Genomic DNA, 7,500 nt, shown 5'->3' with positions numbered 1-7,500 from the left:
CCTCACGATATCCCACTAACAAAATATTCTACCCAAGAAATAAGGTTTATTACTTGTCCAATGTATTATTAAACTCTTCCCAAATTTTATTAATTATAAATGAATCTAATTTATATAAACCAACGGAAATATTCATATTTTTTTCAAAACTGCTTTTTATGAAACAAGATTCAATTATATTCCTGTCAACCATGGACTTGCTTGATACAACTTTCTCAATTTTTTGAAAATCAATTGGATGGTTAAAGTCTCTCACATGAATAAATAGAGCATTGGAATCTTGTCCAGTTCTAATGCTATATTTATGTTGTTTTAATCTAAGTTCGAGACTTTTACCAGTTTGACCGTAATAAACTTTACCGCAAATTTTACAAGGAATCTTATAGACACATCCGTCAGCATTTTGGGGGGAATTCTTTATCAAAAGTTATTTTACTGTATCAAGATTTTTAAATACAACTTTTATATTAAAAGTCTTAAGAAGAGAAGGCATATCAACCAAGTTTTCATGGTAAGGGAGAACCAACATATTTTTTAGTTGGATAAGGCTGGTTGTCCCTTTTTGGGTTGTAAAAGTATTTCTAGCAAATTTAAATGATTTATTAATTGCGTTACTCGGGTATTTCAGATCAATGGCTATTTCATAAATTTTGGATATTTCTTCATCTATGAACTCTGGACTACAAATACGTAAAGCTCTCAAAAACATTGATGAGAAAACAGACAGTTTGACTCTATCTTGATGGGAAGAATAATAGTGGACATAGGAACAGTTATTTGTAGGTTTTCTGTAAATTTTAAATTTGAATTCATTATTTCTCTTAATAATTAAAACATCTAGAAAAGGCAATGAGTTATTTTCCTCAAACTCAACAGTAAAGTTTATAGAATGGGCTAAGCTATTTAATTTGCCAAGGAAATGGTGTATATCTACATTCTTGGGCATAAGACACAAAATATCATCAACATATCTGAACCATTTAGCTCTATTAGGGAGGATTGTGTTAAGCAACCTTGTTTCAAAAAATTCCATGTATAGGTTACTAAGAACAGGTGAAAGCGGATTTCCCATTGCCATACCAAACTTCTGAGTGTAAAACTTATCATTAAATACAAATTTTGCATCAACAATGCAAAGTTTAATAAGTTCAATGATAGTAGGAACTGGCAATGGTAAATCATAATTAACGAGTTCTTCAGATAAGAAACTTAATAAATCATCAACAGGAACTTTCGTAAACAAGGAAGTAACATCAAAATTCACCATGTTAAAATCATTTAAGTCAGTCAATGAGCTTAATTTATCAACTAAATCTAAGTTGTTTTTAACATTAAAGTTAGAAATTTTACCAACAATAGGGCTCAAAATGCTAACAAGCCATTTGGATAATTTATATGAAACTGATCCTATGGAGCTAATAATTGGTCTGACTGGATTCCCTGGTTTGTGTGTTTTATTAGTCCATACATGTAAGGTAAAGATGGATTAGTGGAAGTAAATTGTTTAATTAATTGATCTTTGCCTTTCAGTAGAAGTTTTATTGTTTTATTGAAATTGCTGTTAACGGTTTCTAAGGGATTTTTTCTGAGTTTAGAATAAGTTTCAATATCATCTAAGAGATTATTCATTTTTTTCTTGGTAATCATTTTCTTTCATAGTTCCTTGACAATGTGAGTAGTCACGAAAGCGCTTGGAATTTCACTACTCTTTCACAGTGGTTGTTTTGCATATTTTAAAATCACCTGTTTACTGTGATCTTATTGCATATATATATATATATATATATATATATATATATATATATATATATATATATATATATATATATATATATATATGTCGTGCCGAATATGTAAAACTGGTCAATTAGCAAGAACTCATTTAAAGTTAAGTCTTTCTAAAATTTTCTCTGATACGTTTAAAGATATATTTTTTTAATTAATGATGATGTAAAAATTTATAATTTTGCACCAAAAGGAACTTAGAAAACTTACCTAACCTTATTATAACAAGAACAATTTATTTTAGCCTAACCCAACTAAATATATTTTAGATTTGTTTACAATAATTTAATACTAAACAAACACAGTGAAATATATTTTTTTCGTTAGGTTCAGAATGATTTTGGCGAAATTATCGCATACACAAATTTTCACTTGCCCTATATGGCAAGATGAGCGTTGCTATTTAAGCCAAGATCGCAAGTTCTGCCTATTCGGCACGACATATATATATATATATATATATATATATATATATATATATATATATATATATATATATATATATATATATATATATGTATATATATATATGTAGATATATATATATATATATATATATATATATATATATATATATAGATAGATAGATAGATAGATAGATATATATAGATATATATATGTATATATATAAATATAAACAGCTATTGGAGGATAGATGGGCTAATGAGAGCATAGGCAATGGGGTCGAAGAGGTATGGGGTAGGTTTAAAAATGTAGTGTTAGAGTGTTCAGCAGAAGTTTGTGGTTACAGGAAAGTGGGTGCGGGAGGGAAGAGGAGCGATTGGTGGAATGATGATGTAAAGAGAGTAGTAAGGGAGAAAAAGTTAGCATATGAGAAGTTTTTACAAAGTAGAAGTGATGCAAGGAGGGAAGAGTATACGGAGAAAAAGAGAGAGGTTAAGAGAGTGGTGAAGCAATGTAAAAAGAGAGCAAGTGAGAGAGTGGGTGAGATGTTATTAACAAATTTTGTTGAAAATAAGAAAAAGTTTTGGAGTGAGATTAACAAGTTAAGGAAGCCTAGAGAACAAATGGATTTGTCAGTTAAAAATAGGAGAGGAGAGTTATTAAATGGAGAGTTAGAGGTATAGGGAAGATGGAGGGAATATTTTGAGGAATTGTTAAATGTTGATGAAGACAGGGAAACTGTGATTTCGTGTATAGGGCAAGGAATAATAACATCTTGTAGGAGTGAGGAAGAGCCAGTTGTGAGTGTGGGGGAAGTTCGTGAGGCAGTAGGTAAAATGAAAGGGGGTAAGGCAGCCGGCATTGATGAGATAAAGATAGAAAGGTTAAAAGCAGGTGGGGATATAGTTTTGGAGTGGTTGGTGCAATTATTTAATAAATGTATGGAAGAGGATAAGGTACCTAGGGATTGGCAGAGAGCATGCATAGTTCCTTTGTATAAAGGCAAAGGGGACAAAAGAGAGTGCAAAAATTATAGGGGGATAAGTCTGTTGAGTATACCTGGTAAAGTGTATGGTAGAGTTATTATTGAAAGAATTAAGAGTAAGACTGAGAATAGGATAGCAGATGAACAAGGAGGCTTTAGGAAACGTAGAGGGTGTGTGGACCAGGTGTTTACAGTGAAACATATAAGTGAACAGTATTTAGATAAGGCTAAAGAGGTCTTTGTGGCATTTATGGATTTGGAAAAGGCGTATGACAGAGTGGATAGGGGGGCAATGTGGCAGATGTTGCAGGTGTATGGTGTAGGAGGTAGGTTACTGAAAGCAGTGAAGAGTTTTTACGAGGATAGTGAGGCTCAAGTTAGAGTACATAGGAAAGAGGGAAATTATTTCCCAGTAAAAGTAGGCCTTAGACAGGGATGTGTGATGTCACCGTGGTTGTTTAATATATTTATAGATGGGGTTGTAAGAGAAGTAAATGCGAGGGTCTTGGCAAGAGGCGTGAAGTTAAAAGATAAGGAATCACACATAAAGTGGGAGTTGTCACAGTTGCTCTTTGCTGATGACACTGTGCTCTTGGGAGATTCTGAAGAGAAGTTGCAGAGATTGGTGGATGAATTTGGTAGGGTGTGCAAAAGAAGAAAATTAAAAGTGAATACAGGAAAGAGTAAGGTTATGAGGATAACAAAAAGATTAGGTGATGAAAGATTGGATATCAGATTGAAGGGAGAGAGTATGGAGGAGGTGAATGTATTCAGATATTTGGGAGTGGACGTGTCAGCGGATGGGTCTATGAAGGATGAGGTGAATCATAGAATTGATGAGGGGAAAAGGGTGAGCGGTGCACTTAGGAGTCTGTGGAGACAAAGAACTTTGTCCTTGGAGGCAAAGAGGGGAACGTATGAGAGTATAGTTTTACCAACACTCTTATATGGGTGTGAAGCATTGGTGATGAATGTTGCAGCGAGGAGAAGGCTGGAGGCAGTGGAGATGTCATGTCTGAGGGCAATGTGTGGTGTGAATATAATGCAGAGAATTCGTAGTTTGGAAGTTAGAAGGAGGTGCGGGATTACCAAAACTGCTGTCCAGAGGGCTGAGGAAGGGTTGTTGAGGTGGTTCGGTCATGTAGAGAGAATGGAACGAAACAGAATGACTTCAAGAGTGTATCAGTCTGTAGTAGAAGGAAGGCGGGGTAGGGGTCGGCCTAGGAAAGGTTGGAGGGAGGGGGTAAAGGAGGTTTTGTGTGCGAGGGGCTTGGACTTCCAGCAGGCGTGCGTGAGCGTGTTTGATAGGAGTGAATGGAGACGAATGGTTTTTAATACTTGACGTGCTGTTGGAGTGTGAGCAAAGTAACATTTATGAAGGGGTTCAGGGAAACCGGCAGGCCGGACTTGAGTCCTGGAGATGGGAAGTACAGTGCCTGCACTCTGAAGGAGGGGTGTTAATGTTGCAGTTTAAAAATTGTAGTGTAAAGCACCCTTCTGGCAAGACAGTGATGGAGTGAATGATGGTGAAAGTTTTTCTTTTTCGGGCCACCCTGCCTTGGTGGGAATCGGCCAGTGTGATAATAATAAATATATATATATATATATATATATATATATATATATATATATATATATATATATATATATATATATATATAGATATAGATATAGATATGTCGTGCCGAATAGGCAGAACTTGCGATCTTGGCTTAAATAGCAACGTTCATCTTGCCATATAGGACAAGTGAAAATTTGTGTATGCAATAATTTCGCCAAAATCATTCTGAACTTAACGAAAAAAATATATTTCACTGTGTTTGTTTAGTATTAAATTATTGTAAACAAATCTAAAATATATTTTGTTGGGTTAGGCTAAAATACATTGTTCTTGTTATAATAAGGTTAGGTAAGTTTTTTTAAGTTCCTTTTGGTGCAAAATTATAAATTTTTACATCAATATTAATGAAAAAAATATATCTTTAAACGTATAAGAGAAAATTTTAGAAAGGACTTAATTTTAAATGAGTTCTTGCTAATTGACCAGTTTTACATATTCGGCACGACACACACACACACACACACACACACACACACACACACACACACACACACACACACATATATATATATATATATATATATATATATATATATATATATATAGATAGATAGATAGATAGATAGATAGATAGATAGATAGATAGATACCCCAGTGTGAGGAGATATGTATACCCCAGAGAGAGGATATATACCCCAGAGTTACTACTAGCAGCACCTCACTGATAATAATACAAAGTATACCTGAACACTGATTTTTGGGTCATTTTATGTAAGATGATTTATTGATTTGTTTGACTTTTGTGATTTTATGAGATTATTTTATCACCATTATATTGTACGTTTTCTCCTTTTTTCATAGTAAGTGGTATTTTTAACTGTCTAGTTATAAGCCTTCACTGCCTCGTGGCTGTTTTAAACTGCAGTTATGTTAGTTGTAATGTATGTGACAGTTGTACTCCGCCAGAGCAGAGACGATATATCATAACTGTTGTGAAGACAGAATATTTTCAGAGACCAGTACAGGCTGTGTTCGCCTCATCGTTGTGTATGTGACTTAATTTATACAAGTACATGATACAACTTATACAGACTTGATGCAACTCCGTACGTAAGTGGTTTGCAGGAGGGAAGTTATCTTCGCCTTTTGTATTTCCTATAGTATGAAGGAAACTCAAGAATAACAACACGGATTATTTTTTTCTGTATCACAAGAATGTCAGGACTTTCATAAAAGAAAAGGTCAGAATAGCTTATGCAGATCATCCTTCTGATATCAGACGGGTGGATCATTCAGAGGTTCTCACTGTTCCACTGCCACCGGTGACCTTGTAAAGATATATTTCCACATTGATGATAAAGAAGCCAATAACTAGGATTCCAAGTTTGAATCGGCTGAAGTCAAGTAGCAGGAAGTACGTCTAGTGACTCAATGTAACCTTAATGATCTTATGAGTGATCTTAGTTTATCCAAGGGTCAGAGTTGGTTGTAGATTAAAGTAGTGGAATTAACTGCGCCCAGACACACAGATCAGCTACAGAAAGCTGTAAAAATGCTTTGAAACTTATTTTAAATCTGAAGAGTCAACGTGTTATTGTTGTGATGGTAATGATCTCTTCGTTCCTTTGGGTAAACCTTATGAGGCTACAGTGTGACCTTTGTTTATTGGCTCCAATAAAATATGAGTGAAGACAGTTTTCACAATGGTAACACACTACCAAATCTACCTTTAACTCTCACTGGAGACTTGAAAGAAACAAAAATAATGCGAAAACTTGTTACTCTGATAGAATGTGAGAAGTTTGGGTGGAAAATCTGTGGTGATCTAAAAGTAAGAGGTTTGTTACTGGGACTGTAAAGGGGATTTACAGAGTACTGTTGTTGCCTGTTTCTGTGTGACAGTGGTGATACAAAGCAGCACTATACTCATTGATCATACGTGGCTAGTTCGAGAATCGTATGAGGCAGGCGTGAAGAACGTTCAAAGAGGCTACTAGTCGATCCAAAGAACATATTTCATCCACCTTTGTAATAAAGTTGGTAGAATTACCGACAATATGTAAAGTAAAAGGACACAAGTGCAACTAATGTGACATTTATTGTGGCAACGTTTTGCTCTCCAGGAGCTTTATCAAGCCATTACCTTGATAATGGCTTGATAAATCTCCTGGAGAGCAAAACGTTGCCACAATAAATGTCACATTAGTTGCACTTGTGTCCTTTTACTTTTCATCCACCTTTACAAATCAAGGTAGGAATCATTAAAAACTTTGCCGAATCTTTGGACAAAAAAAGATGCCGGGTTTGTCTACCTGAAGGAGAAATTTTCCAAAGTTAGTGATACTAAACTGAATTAAGGTATCTTCATTTATACTCAGATTCGGAAGTTACTAAATGATCTTCACTTTAAGAAAAGTCTCCAAAGATGCCGAACTGAGAGAGTGAACGACAGTCACGAAAACTTCCGCAGGTTTGTGAGTCAACCAGCACAGTAATAATTACAGAAATATTGTAGAAGAGTTATTGAAATTATATTATCTACTGGGATATAGGATGTCCGTCCAAATTCATTCCCTCCATTCTCACCTTGACGGAGTTATTAGTGATGAACACATTGAAAGACTTAACTAAGACTCAGCCATCATGGAGAAAATATATCAGGGGAAACTGACGATCAGAATGATGGCCAACTACTGCTGGACACTGATGCGGGAGACACATACTCAACACAATCTAGAAAGCTTCAAAACCCTGACGTATATAT

The 7,500-nt window shown here is 34.8% G+C and overlaps 1 protein-coding gene across 1 annotated transcript in view; it reads left to right on the top strand.

Annotated features, from left to right (window-relative positions):
- The window catches only part of LOC138851487 (arrestin domain-containing protein 2-like), a 108,861-nt gene that overhangs the window by 55,579 nt on the left and 45,782 nt on the right, over nucleotides 1-7,500 (top strand). The gene's annotated exons all lie outside the window — the stretch shown is intronic.

This window comes from Cherax quadricarinatus, unplaced genomic scaffold (genome assembly GCF_038502225.1).
Source record: "Cherax quadricarinatus isolate ZL_2023a unplaced genomic scaffold, ASM3850222v1 Contig772, whole genome shotgun sequence".
Taxonomy (NCBI): Eukaryota; Metazoa; Arthropoda; class Malacostraca; order Decapoda; family Parastacidae; genus Cherax; species Cherax quadricarinatus.
This window is presented reverse-complemented; position numbering and strand designations above follow the sequence as displayed.